Source organism: Ailuropoda melanoleuca, chromosome 14 (genome assembly GCF_002007445.2).
Source record: "Ailuropoda melanoleuca isolate Jingjing chromosome 14, ASM200744v2, whole genome shotgun sequence".
NCBI lineage: Eukaryota > Metazoa > Chordata > Mammalia > Carnivora > Ursidae > Ailuropoda > Ailuropoda melanoleuca.
Window position 1 is genome coordinate 70,809,184 of NC_048231.1, and position 13,063 is coordinate 70,822,246.

General features: G+C 38.7%; 1 protein-coding gene across 5 annotated transcripts in view; it reads right to left on the reverse strand.

Annotated features, from left to right (window-relative positions):
* TPGS2 (tubulin polyglutamylase complex subunit 2) overlaps positions 1-13,063 on the reverse strand; it is a 77,512-nt gene that overhangs the window by 55,590 nt on the left and 8,859 nt on the right. The gene's annotated exons all lie outside the window — the stretch shown is intronic.

Consider the following 13,063-nt stretch of genomic DNA (forward strand, 5'->3'; position numbering starts at 1 on the left):
AATATATATGCCCCCAACAGGGGAGCAGCTAGATACACAAGCCAACTCTTAACCAGAATAAAGAGACATATAGATAATAATATGTTAATAGTAGCAGACCTCAACACTCCACACTCTCAGCAATAGACAGAGCACCTAAGCAGAAAATCAACAAAGAAATAAGAGCTTTGAATGACATACTGGACCAGATGGACCTCATAGATATATTCAAAACACTATACCCCAGAACAACAGAATACTCATTCTTTTCGAATGCACATGTAACTTTTTCCAGAATAGACCATGTACTGGCTCACAAAACAGGTCTCAAACGACACCAAAAGACTGAGATTATTCCCTGCATATTCTCAGACCAAAATGCTTTGAAACTGCAACTTGATCACAAGGAAAAATTTGGAAGAAACTCAAACACTTGGAAACTAAGAACCATACTGATCGAGAATGACTGGGTAAGCCAGGAAATTAAAAATCAGTTTAAACAATTTTTGAAGACCTATGAGAATGAAAACACATCGGTCCAAAACCTATGGGATACTGCAAAGGCAGTCCTAAGGGGAAAATACATAGCCATCCAAGCCTCACTCAAAAGAATAGAAAAATCTAAAATGCAGTTTTTATATTCTCACCTCAAGAAGCTGGAGCTGGAACAGAAGAACAGGACTAACCGATGCACGAGAAGGCGGGTGATCAAGATTAGAGCAGAAATCAATGGNACACTTGGAGGCTAAGAACCATCCTGCTCAAGAATGACTCGATAAACCAGGAAATCAAAAAACAAATTAAACAATTTATGGAGACCAACGAGAATGAATACACAACGGTCCAAAACCTATGGGATACTGCAAAGGCAGTCCTAAGGGGGAAATACATAGCCATCCAAGCCTCACTCAAAAGAATAGAAAAATCTAAAATGCAGTTTCTATATTCTCACCTCAAGAAACTGGAACAGCAACAGAGGGACAGGCCTAACCCACTGACAAGGAAGGAGTTGACCAAGATTAGAGCAGAAATCAATGAATTAGAAACCAGGAGCACAGTAGAGCAGATCAACAGAACTAAAAGCTGGTTCTTTGAAAGAATAAATAAGATCGATAAGCCACTGGCCTGACTTATTCAAAAGAATAGAGAAAGGACCCAAATTAATAAAATTATGAACGAAAGGGGAGAGATCACAACCAACACCAATGAAATAGGAAGGATCATTAGAAACTTTTATCAAAAGCTTTATGCCAGTAAATTAAACAACCTGGAAGAAATGGATACCATCCTGGAAACCTATAAACTACCAAGACAGAAACAGGAAGAAATTGATTATTTAAACAGACTGATTAATTATTAAGAAATTGAAGCAGTGATCAAAAACCTCCACAAAAACAAGAGTCCAGGGCCTGACGGATTCCCTAGGGAATTCTACGAAACATTCAAAAAAGNAATTCTACCAAACATTCAAAGAAGAAATAATACCTATTCTCCTAAAGCTATTTCAAAAAATAGAAACAGAAGGAAAGCTACCAAACTCATTCTATGAGGCTAATATTACCTTGATCCCCAAACCAGGCAAAGACCCCCTCAAAAAGGAGAATTACAGACCGATTTCTCTAATGAATATGGATGCCAAAATCCTCAACAAGATCCTTGCTAATAGAATCCAACAGTACATTAAAAGGATTATCCATCATGACAAAGTGGGATTCATCCCTGGGATGAAAGGGTGGTTTGACATTCGCAAATCGATCAGTGTGATAGATCATATCAACAAGAAAAGAGTCAAAAACCATATGAGCCTCTCAACTGACGCAGAAAAAGCATTTGAAAAAATACAGCATCCTTTCCTGATTAAAACACTTCAGAGTGTAGGGATAGAGGGCACATTCCTCAATTTCATAAAAACCATATATGAAAAGCCTACAGCGAATATCATTCTCAATGGGGAAAAGTTGAAATCCTTTTCCTTAAGATCAGGAACATGAGAAGGATGCCCACTCTCCCATTACTCAACATAGTACTAGAAGTCCTTGCAACAGCAATCAGACAACAAAAAGGGAAAAAGGTATCCAGATCGGCAAAGAAGAAGTCAAACTGTCTCTCTTCGCAGATGGTATGATACTCTATATGGAAAACCCAAAAGAATANATATGGAAAACCCAAAAGAATCCACTCCCAAACTACTAGAACTTATAGAGCAATTCAGTAATGTGGCGGGATACAAAATCAATGCTCAGAAATCAGTTGTGTTTCTATACCCGAATAACGAGACTGAAGAAAGAGAAATTAGGGAATCCATCCCATTTACAATAACACCAAAAACCATACGTTACCTTGGAATTAACTTAACCAGAGATGTAAAGGATCTATATTCTAGAAACTACAAATCACTCTTGAAAGACTTTGAAGAAGACACCAAAAAGATGGAAAAATATTCCATGCTCATGGATTGGAAGAANACAAAAAGGGATCAAAGGTATCCAAATCGGCAAAGAAGAAGTCAAACTGTCTCTCTTTGCAGATGACATGATACTCTATATGGAAAACCCAAAGGAATCCACTCCCAAACTATTAGAAGTTATAGAACAATTCAGTAAGGTGGCAGGATACAAAATCAATGCCCAGAAATCAGTTGCATTTCTATACACGAATAACGAGACTGAAGAAAGAGAAATTAGGGAATCCATCCCATTTACAATAACACCAAAAACCATACGTTACCTTGGAATTAACTTAACCAGAGACGTAAAGGACCTATATGCTAGAAACTATAGATCACTTTTGAAAGATATTGAGGAAGACATAAAAAGATGGAAAAATATTCCATGCTCATGGATCGGAAGAATAAACATAGTTAAAACGTCTATGCTACCCAGAGCAATCTACACTTTCAATGCCATCCCAATCAAAATACTGAAGACATTTTTCAAAGAACTGGAAAAAAGAGCCCTTAAATTTGTGTGGAACCAGAAAAGGCCCCGAATCACCAAGAAATTGTTGAAAAGGAAAAACAAAGCTGGAGGCATCACANCGAATAACGAGACTGAAGAAAGAGAAATTAGGGAATCCATCCCATTTACAATAACACCAAAAACCATGCGTTACCTTGGAATTAACTTAACCAGAGACGTAAAGGACCTATATCCTAGAAACTATAGATCACTTTTGAAAGATATTGAGGAAGACATAAAAAGATGGAAAAATATTCCATGCTCATGGATTGGAAGAATTAACATAGTTAAAATGTCCATACTACCCAGAGCAATCTACACTTTCAATGCTATCCCGATCAAAATACCGAGGACATTTTTCAAAGAACTGGAACAAATAGTCCTTAAATTTGTATGGAACCAGAAAAGGCCCCGAATCTCCAAGGAACTGTTGAAAAGGAAAAACAAAGCTGGGGGCATCACAATGCCGGATTTCAAGCTATACCACAAAGCTGTGATCACAAAGACAGCATGGTACTGGCACAAAAACAGACACATAGACCTGTGGAACAGAACAGAGAACCCACAAATGGACCCTCGGCTCTTTGGTCAACTAATCTTTGACAAAGTAGGAAGAAACATCCGGTGGAAAAAAGACAGTCTCTTCAATAAATGGTGCTGGGAAAATTGGACAGCTACATGCAAAAGAATGAAACTTGACCACTCTCTCACACCATACACAAAAATAAACTCCAAATGGATGAAAGACCTCAATGTGAGACAGGAATCCATCAAAATCCTAGAGGAGAACATAGGCTGCAACCTCTTTGACATCAGCCACGGCAACTTTTTTCAGGACACATCTCCAAAGGCGAAAGAAGCAAAAGATAAATGAACTTGTGGGACTTCATCAAGATAAAAAGCTCTGCACAGCGNCTAAGAGACAGCCCACGGAATGGGAGAATATATTTGCAAATGATACTACAGATAAAAGACTGGTATCCAAGATCTACAAAGAACTTCTCAAACTCAATACATGGTAAACAAAANACATCTCCAAAGGCAAGAGAAATAAAAGATAAAATGAACTTATGGGACTTTATCAGGATAAAGAGCTTCTGCACAGCCAAGGAAACAGTCAAAAAAACTAAGAGACAGCCCACGGAATGGGAGAATATATTTGCAAAGGACACCACAGATAAAGGACTGGTATCCAAGATCTACAAAGAACTTCTCAAACTCAATACACGAGAAACAAATAAACAAATCATAAAATGGGCAGAAGATATGAACAGACACTTTTCCAATGAAGACATACAAATGGCTAACAGACACATGAAAAAATGTTCAAAATCATTAGCCATCAGGGAAATTCAAATCAAAACCACATTGAGATACCACTTTACACCAGTTAGAATGGCAAAAATTACAAGGCAGGAAACAACAAATGTTGGAGAGGATATGGAGAAAGGGGATCCCTCTTATACTGTTGGTGGGAATGCAAGTTGGTACAGCCACTTTGGAAAACAGTGTGGAGGTCCCTTAAAAAGTTAAAAATTGAGCTGCCCTATGATCCAGCAATTGCACTCCTGGGTATTTACCCCAAAGATACAGACGTAGTGAAGAGAAGGGCCATATGCACCCCAATGTTCATAGGAGCATTGTCCACAATAGCTAAATTTTGGAAGGAGCCGAGATGCCCTTCAACAGATGACTGGATTAAGAAGGTGGTCCATATATACAATGGAATATTACTCAGCCATCAGAAAGAACGATTACCCAACATTTGCAGCAACATGGACGTGACTGGAGGAGATTATGCTAAGTGAATTAAGTCCAGCAGAGAAAGACAATTATCATATGGTTTCACTCATTTATGGAATATAAGAAATAGGAGAAGGAAGGGAAGAACGAAGGGGGTAAACAGAAGGGGGAATGAACCATGAGAGACTGTGGACTCTGGGAAACAAACTGAGGGCTTCAGAGGGGAGGGGTTGGGGATTGGGATAGTCCAGTGATGGGTATTAAGGAGAGCACATATTGCATGGTGCTCTGAGTGCTATACGCAAATAATGTATCATGGAACATTGCATCAAAAACTGGGGATATACTGTATGGTGACTAACATAACAAAATAAAAATTATTATAAGAAAGAAAAAAAAAGAAAACACTATTTCAAAAAGATACAGGTATCCCTAGGTTTGTTACAGCATTATTTACAATAGCCAAGATACGGAAGCCAAGATGAATAAAGAAGACGTACTTACTACACATGTACAATAGAATATTACCCAGCCATTTAAAAAAGAATGAAAAAAGAATGCAATCTTGCCATTTGCAACAACATGCATGGACCGAGAGAGTATTATGCTAAGTGAAATAAGACAGAGAAAGATAAACACCACATCGTTACACTTATATGGGGAAATCTAAAAATCAAAACAAGCAAGCCAAGAAAAGTAGAAACAGACCTATAAATGCAAAGAGCAAACTGAAGGCTGCTGGAGGGTAGGAGATGGGCAAAGTGGTTAAGGGGAAGGGGAGGTGCAGGCTTCTAGTATGGAATGAATAAGTCACGGGGATAAAAGGCACAGCATAGGGAATACCGTCAATGGTACTGTAATAGCCCTGTATGGTGACAGATGGTAGCTACACTTGTGGTGAGCACAGCATCATGTATAAACTCGTCAAATCACTATGCTGTACACCTGAAACTAATGCACGTTGTGTGTCAACTATGCTTCAGTAAAAAAAATAATAAAAATAAAGAAAAAATAATTACAAAAACCTGCTCTTAAGGGTTATGAATCCCTTTCAGAACTGGAAGAAATAGGTCTGCAGAAAAAAGGTACATATTAGTAAATCTGACAGACATTTCAGGAAGTCCATGGACCACTCTCCATTTATGGACTCTTCGGGTGTCCCTAAACCACACTAGTCATTGGTCACTCTTCATCTACCCACACAACTAAAAGTATACTAAAAGTGATTGTCTCTAAGTGGTGAAGTCCTAGAGGACTTTTCATTTTTTAATTCTTTTTTGTATTTTCCACATTTTCTGTAGTGACCACGTTTCACCCAGCATAATCAGAAGAAAACTGTTAGATAAAAACTGAGTCTTAAAACAAAAGTACACACCCCAAACTCCTTCTATTGTCTTTGTCCACACATTAGCTTTTTAGCATCCCACAGGGCTCCAAAAAGCTCAACCAAGGAACCACACAAGTGAACTTCTGTTACTGATCCTAATACTGTTTGTACTGTAATTAAGCATAGGATATCTCAAGTAAAGGACTCAATAGAAAATTCCAAATCAATATATCTTATTATTCTAGGTACTTTCACAGAAGTTCCTCCAACTGAGTATGTCTGAAGAAAATGTTCCATGGATGGTCTCAGTTAGCTAAAAATCTCCTTCTCTCACACTTACCCTTCACTTCTTTCAGATCCCCGGTGGTGATTTATCCAGTTCTATCACTACCTTCCCCTAAATGTCAGTCTAAACTGAAGAGAACCTGATAAAGATGCATTGTCCAGGAGGCAGATTTGATCTGAATGAGATCAGAGGCAGACTCCAGCCCCAAAAAGCAGCCATGGAAGGCACACTCCAAATGAATAAACTACAGTATAAGTTCAACTAGGACAAATGAATAAAGTCATCTTCGAGAGTTCTGGGGGAATATCTGGTGTAAGACACAAGGAAGAATATGCCTCAGAAATTACTTCATTAAAAAAGTGACATAGTATGATGTAGCCTAAATGGTGTCCCACCCAGGACAAGGCATTCCTACCCTCTCATCCTATCCAGGTCTATGAACTTGGGTTCCCAAGCCAGGAAGCTCCTCTTCTTAGGCAGATAGGAAAACGCCAAGATCTCCCTCTCACAAAGATGCCCTGAAGCAGTTTTCCCTGAAGGGCTGACTTAAGCCTTGTAAGGATCAGAGGGCTGTAACAATGTCAACAAGGCCAGGCTGGCACAGCTGTACCAGAAGTAGGCTCTGTCCAATCAGCCAGTAAGAATTCAACATATACACCGTTCTAGAATTCTCTTTTCTATTAACTGTGAGTGGAAATGGGGGTGGGCACTAAGTAAGCCCATGAGAACTTGGAGTGCTGGCAGAGCTGAGGTCCAGGAGAGACCAATTACTGAGCGTGCTGCAGGCTCACCCCAGGGAGAGTGAGACCTGCTGGCAGGGACTGAACATGTACACATACTGTGGGATGCTTGGCTGACCAGGAGAAGGCTGCCACAGTGCTGCCCTCCATTTCGAGGGCAGTCTGGCAGAGCAGACATAGCACATGCTTAGAGGCAGGTAACACTCAGTTCGAATCCAGGCTCCGCCACTTGGTAGCCATGTGAACCAGCGCAAATTCCTTCACCTCCCTGGGGCTCAGTTTCTTCATCTATAACATGGAGATATCAATACCTACCTTGCAGGGTTATTATGAGGATTAACTAAAATAAATTAAATGACATGTGTTAATAGGCACTCATTAAATGGCAGGGTAATTTTTTGCCCCCTAGTCAAATCCACTTGCTACTCCTCAGACACAGTGATTTTTCCAAAGCAGAAATCTGACCTTCCCAGCTCCCTACTTAAAACATTTCAATGGCTCTCCTTTGCTCTCACAATAAAGAGCAAACTCCTCCTCTGAGTGGAAAGGAGAGACCAAAGTGACAGTATGAAGGCAGGAAACACAAAAGGAGTACAAATGGATTTTGCTATAAAAAAATTAGTCAAAGAACTCACAAAAAGAATATAAAATAGCATACACCAAAAATGTGGGGAAGACAAGAGAAAAGAATGGGTTCAAACTTAAATGATCATCAACTTCAAACATACTGCTATATGCAGGAGGTTATATGCAAACCTAATGGCAATCATATATAAAAAACCACTGATACATATGCAAAGAATAACAACAAAGAAATCCAAATATATCATTAAAGAAAATCAGCAAAACGTCAAAGACAGACAAGAAAAGATCAGAGAAAATCTTCACAAACAAACCCAAGTAATAAAATGGCAATAAATACTTATCTATCAATAATTACTTTAAATGTAAATGGACTAAATGCTCCCATCAAAAGATGAAGGGTGACAGAGTGGATAAAAAACCAAGAACCAAGAACTCTCGAAGATGCTGTCTATAAGAGACTCATTTTTTTTTTTAAGATTTTATTTATTTTTGTGAGCATGATGGAGGACTCCATCCCAGGACCCTTGCCTTTGTGACCTGAGCAGAAGGCAGACATTTAACCTAATGAGCCACCCAGGAACTCCACACAAGAGATTCATTTTAGATCTACAGACACCTGCAGAATGAGAGTGAGGGGATGAAGAAACATCTATCATAAAAGTGGATGTCAAAAAAAAAAAAAGCAAGAGTCGCAATACTTACACTGGACAAAATTGACTTTAAAACAAAGACTGTAACAAGAGAAAAAGAAAGACACTATACAATGATAAAGGTGACATTCCAACAAGATATAACAATTATAAATATTTATGCACCCAACATAGGAACACCCAAATACATAAAACAGAACATCCCACATTCAGAATATCCCATTTTAAAACAGCAGAATACACGTTCTTTTCAAGTGCACACAGAACATTCTCCAGAACAGATCATATATTAGCCTCCAAAACAAACCTCAACAAGCTTAAGAAGATTGAAATCAGGGGTGCCTGGGCGGCTCAGGTCATGATCTCAGGGTCCCTGGGATTGAGCCCTGCGTGGCAAGCTCCCTGCTCAGCAGGGAATCTGCTTCTCCCTCTCCTCTGCCCCTCTTACCGCTGCTTGTGCTCACTTTCTCTCTCTCTCTCTCTCTCTCTCAAATAAACAGAATCTTAAAAAAAAAAAAAAGACTGAAATCATAAATCATACCATGAATATCTTTTTCTTTTTTTTTTTTTAAAGATTATTTATTTATTTGACAGAGAGAGAGACAGCCAGCAAGAGAGGGAACACAAGCAGGAGAGTGGGAGAGGAAGAAGCAGGCTCCCAGCAGAGGAGCCTGATGCGGGGCTCGATCCCAGAACGCCGGAATCATGCCCTGAGCCGAAGGCAGACACTTAACGACTGAGCCGCCCAGGCGCCCCCATACTATGCATATCTTCTGACCACAGTGCTATGAAACTAGAAGTCAACCACAAGAAAAAATCTGGAAGGACCACACATACATGGAGGTTAAATGACATGTTATTAAACAATGAATGGGTCAACCAGGAAATCAAACAAGAAATAAAAACATACGTGGAAACAAATGAAAATGAAAATACGATGGTTCAAAACCTCTGCGATACAGCAAAAGTGGTTCTAAGAGGGAAGTTTATAGCAAAACAGGCCTACTTCAAGAAGCAAGAAAAACCTCAAATAAACAACCTAACCTTACACCTAAAGGAGCTGGAAAAAGAACAAAGCCTAAAAGCAGCAGAAGGAAGGAAATAATAAAGCCTAGAGCAGAAAAAAATGATTTAGACACTAAAAAAACAATAAAGCAGATCAATAAAACCAGGAGCTGGTTCTTTGAAAAAAATCAATAAAATTGACAAGCCTCTAACCAGACTTATCATGAAAAAAGTAAAAGAACTCAAATAAATCAAAAGTGAGAGAAGAAATAACAAAACCACAAAAATACAAACAATCATAAGAGAATATTATGAAAAACTATATGCCAACAAATTGGACAACCTTGAAGAAATGAATAAATTCCTAGAACATATAAACTCCTAAAACTGAAACAGGAAGAAATAGAAAATCTGAACAGACCAATAACAAGCAAAGAAACCGAAGGCTAAAAACACTCCCAAAAATCAGAAGTCTAGGACCAGAGGGTTTCACGGGTGAATTATACCAAACATTTAAAGTGTTAATACTTATTCTTCTCAAACAATAGAAAAAGAAGGAAAACTTCCAAATTCATTCCTTAAGGCCAGCAGTACCCTGATACCAAAACCAAATAAAGACATCAGACATACAAGCCAGTATCCCTGATGAACATAGATGCAAAAATCCTGAACAAAATACTAGCAAACCAAATCCAACAATACATTAAAAAAATCCCACAATCAAGTGGGATTTATTCCTGGGCTAAAAGCGTGATTCAATATTCTCAAATCAATCAATGCGATATATCACATTAATAAGAGAAAGGATAGGAACCACATGATTATTTCAATAGATGCAGATAAAGCATCTGACAAAGTACAACAACATCCATTCATGATAAAAATCCTCAACAAAGTAGGTTTAGAGAGTACATACCTCCACATAATAAGGGCCATATACGAAAATCCCACGGCTAACATCATCCTTAATGGGGAAAAACAGAGCTTTCCCCTAAGGTCAGGAACAAGACAAGGATGTTCACTCTCACCACTTTTATCCAACACAGTATTGGAAGTCCTAGCCTCAGCAATCCGATGTCAAAAAGAAACAAAAGGCAACCAAATAGTTAAGGAAAGAGTCAAACTTTGACTATTTGCAGAGGACACAATACTTCATACAAAAAACCTAAAAGACTCCCCCCAAAACTTCTAGAACTGATAAATGAAATCAGTAATGTCCCAGGATACAAAATCAACGTAGAGATTTCTGCTGCATTTCTATACATCAATAATGAAGCAGCAGAAAGAGAAATTAAGAGAACAATCCTGTTTCCAATTGCACCAGAAATAATAAGATGCCTAGGAATAAACCTAGCCAACAAGGTGAAAAACCAGTACTCTGAAAACTATAAAACACTGATGAAAGAGGGGCACCTCGGTGGCTTGGTCGGTTGAGCGTGCGACTCTTGAATTTGGCCCCAGTCATGATCTCAGGGTCCTGGGATTAAGCACCGAGTAGGGCCCTCTGCCCAGTAGCCAGTCAGCTTGAGGATTCTTCCTCCCCCTCTGCCCCTCCCCCTGCTCCCAGGCTCTCTTTCACTCTTCAAAAACAAAAACAAAAACATTGATGAAAGAAATTGAAGACAATGCAAAGAAATGGAAAAACATTCCATTCTCACAGATTGGAGGAAGCAATATTGTTAAAAATGTTTGTAATACCCAAAGCAATCTATATATTTAATGCAATCCCAATCAAAATACCAACAGCATTTTTCACAGAACTAAAACAATTTGTACAGTATCACAAAACACCCCAAATTGCCAAAGTCATTTTGAAAAAGCAAAGCAAAGCTGGAGGCATCACAATTCTGGACTTCTAGCTATATTACCAAGCTGTAGTAATCAAAACAGTATGGTACTGGCACAAAAAAAGACACAGGGATCAGAACAGAAGACCCACAACTATATGGTCAATCTTTGACAAAGCAGGAAGTAACAGCCAATGCGAAAAAGACAGTCTCTTCAACAAGTGGTGTTGAGAAAATTCAAAATGGACTAAGGACCTAAATGTGAGACCTGAAGCTATAAAAATCCTAGAAAAGAATACAGACAGTAACTTCTCTGACATCAGCCAAAGCAACTTTTTTCTAGCTATGTCTACTAAGGCAAGGGAAATAAAAGCAAAAAAAAACTTTTGGGACTACATAAGAATAAAAAACTTCTGCAGAGTAAAGGAAACAACAAAACTAAATGACAACCTACAGAATGGGAGAAAGTATTTGCAAATGACATATCTGATAAGAGGTTAGTGTCCCAAATATAGAAGGCGTTTATCAAACTCAACCCCCAAAAATCAAATAATCATAAAATGGGCAGAAGACATTCTTTCAAAGAAAACATACAGGTGGCCAACAGACATGTGAAAAGATGCTCATCATCACTTATCATCAGGGAAATGCAAATCAAAACTACAATGAGATACATCTCACCCCGGTCAGAATGGCTAAAATCAGCAACACAGAAACAACAGGTGGTGTTGTTTGGCGAGGATATGGAGAAAAAGGAATCCCCTTGCCCTGTTGGTGGGAATGCAAACCAGTGCAGCCACTGTGGAAGACAGTACGGAGGTTCCTCAACAAATTAAAAAGAGAACTAGCCTACAATCCAGCAATTGCACAAGAACACAAAAACAGCAATTCAAAGGGATACATGCACCCCATTTATATAATAGCATTATTTACAACAGCCAAGATACAGAAGCAGCCCAAGTTTCCATCTATAGATGAATGGATAAACAGGATGTGGCATAGATATATACAATAAAATAGTACTCAGCCATAAAAAAAAGAATGAAATCTTCCCATTTGTGAGGACATGGATGGAGTTAGAGTGTATTATGCTAAGAGAAATAAGTCAGAGAAAGACGAATACCATATGGTTTCATTCATATGTGGAATTTAAGAAACAAAACAAATGATCAAAGGGGGAAGAAAAGAGACAAATCAAGAAACAGACTCTTAATTATAAAGAAAAAACTGATGGTTACCGGAGGGGGAGGTTAAACAGGTGATGGGGATTAAGGAGTGCACTTGTGATGAGCACAGGGTAATGTATGAAAGTGTTAAATTACTATATTGTACACCTGAAACTAATATAACACTATCTTAACTAACTAGAATTAAACTAAAAGCTTAGGGGCACCTGGGTGGCTCAGTCGATTAAGCGTCCAACTCTTGATATCGGCTTAAGTCATGAACTCAGGGTTGTGAAATCAAGCCCCACATACTTAAGATTCTCTCTCCCTCTGCCACCCCCGAAAAAAAAAAAAAAAAAAAAAAACCTTTAAAAAAAAAAAAAAAGAGCAAACTCCTGACCATCTAAGAAGTCTGCATGGGCTGGTCCTGGCCAACCTCTCTCCTTTGCTCTCCTGTGCACCAGCCACAGGGACCTGCTTTATGCTCTTGGAAAATTTAATCCCTGCCATTTCAAAGACTTCACACAGGTTGAAAGCCCCTTCTTTCCAGATCCCATCTATCTGGTTAACAACTTCTAACTTCTTTAGGAAAAACCTTTCTTAACCTCACTGGGTCAAGCCTCCTGACAATGCTCCATTTGCCCCTCTCTCTCACAGTGCTAAATAATTATACTCATAATGATCCACACTATGTCTTAGATAGTAACATTAAGAGGTAAGGAACTGTTTTTTGATTACCACTGAATCCCCAGGAATCAACACCAAGCACAATGCCTGGTTCCATTTTTACGAGCTTAAAACTTGTATTAAATAAATACAAGTTCAGAGGAGAGTTGGG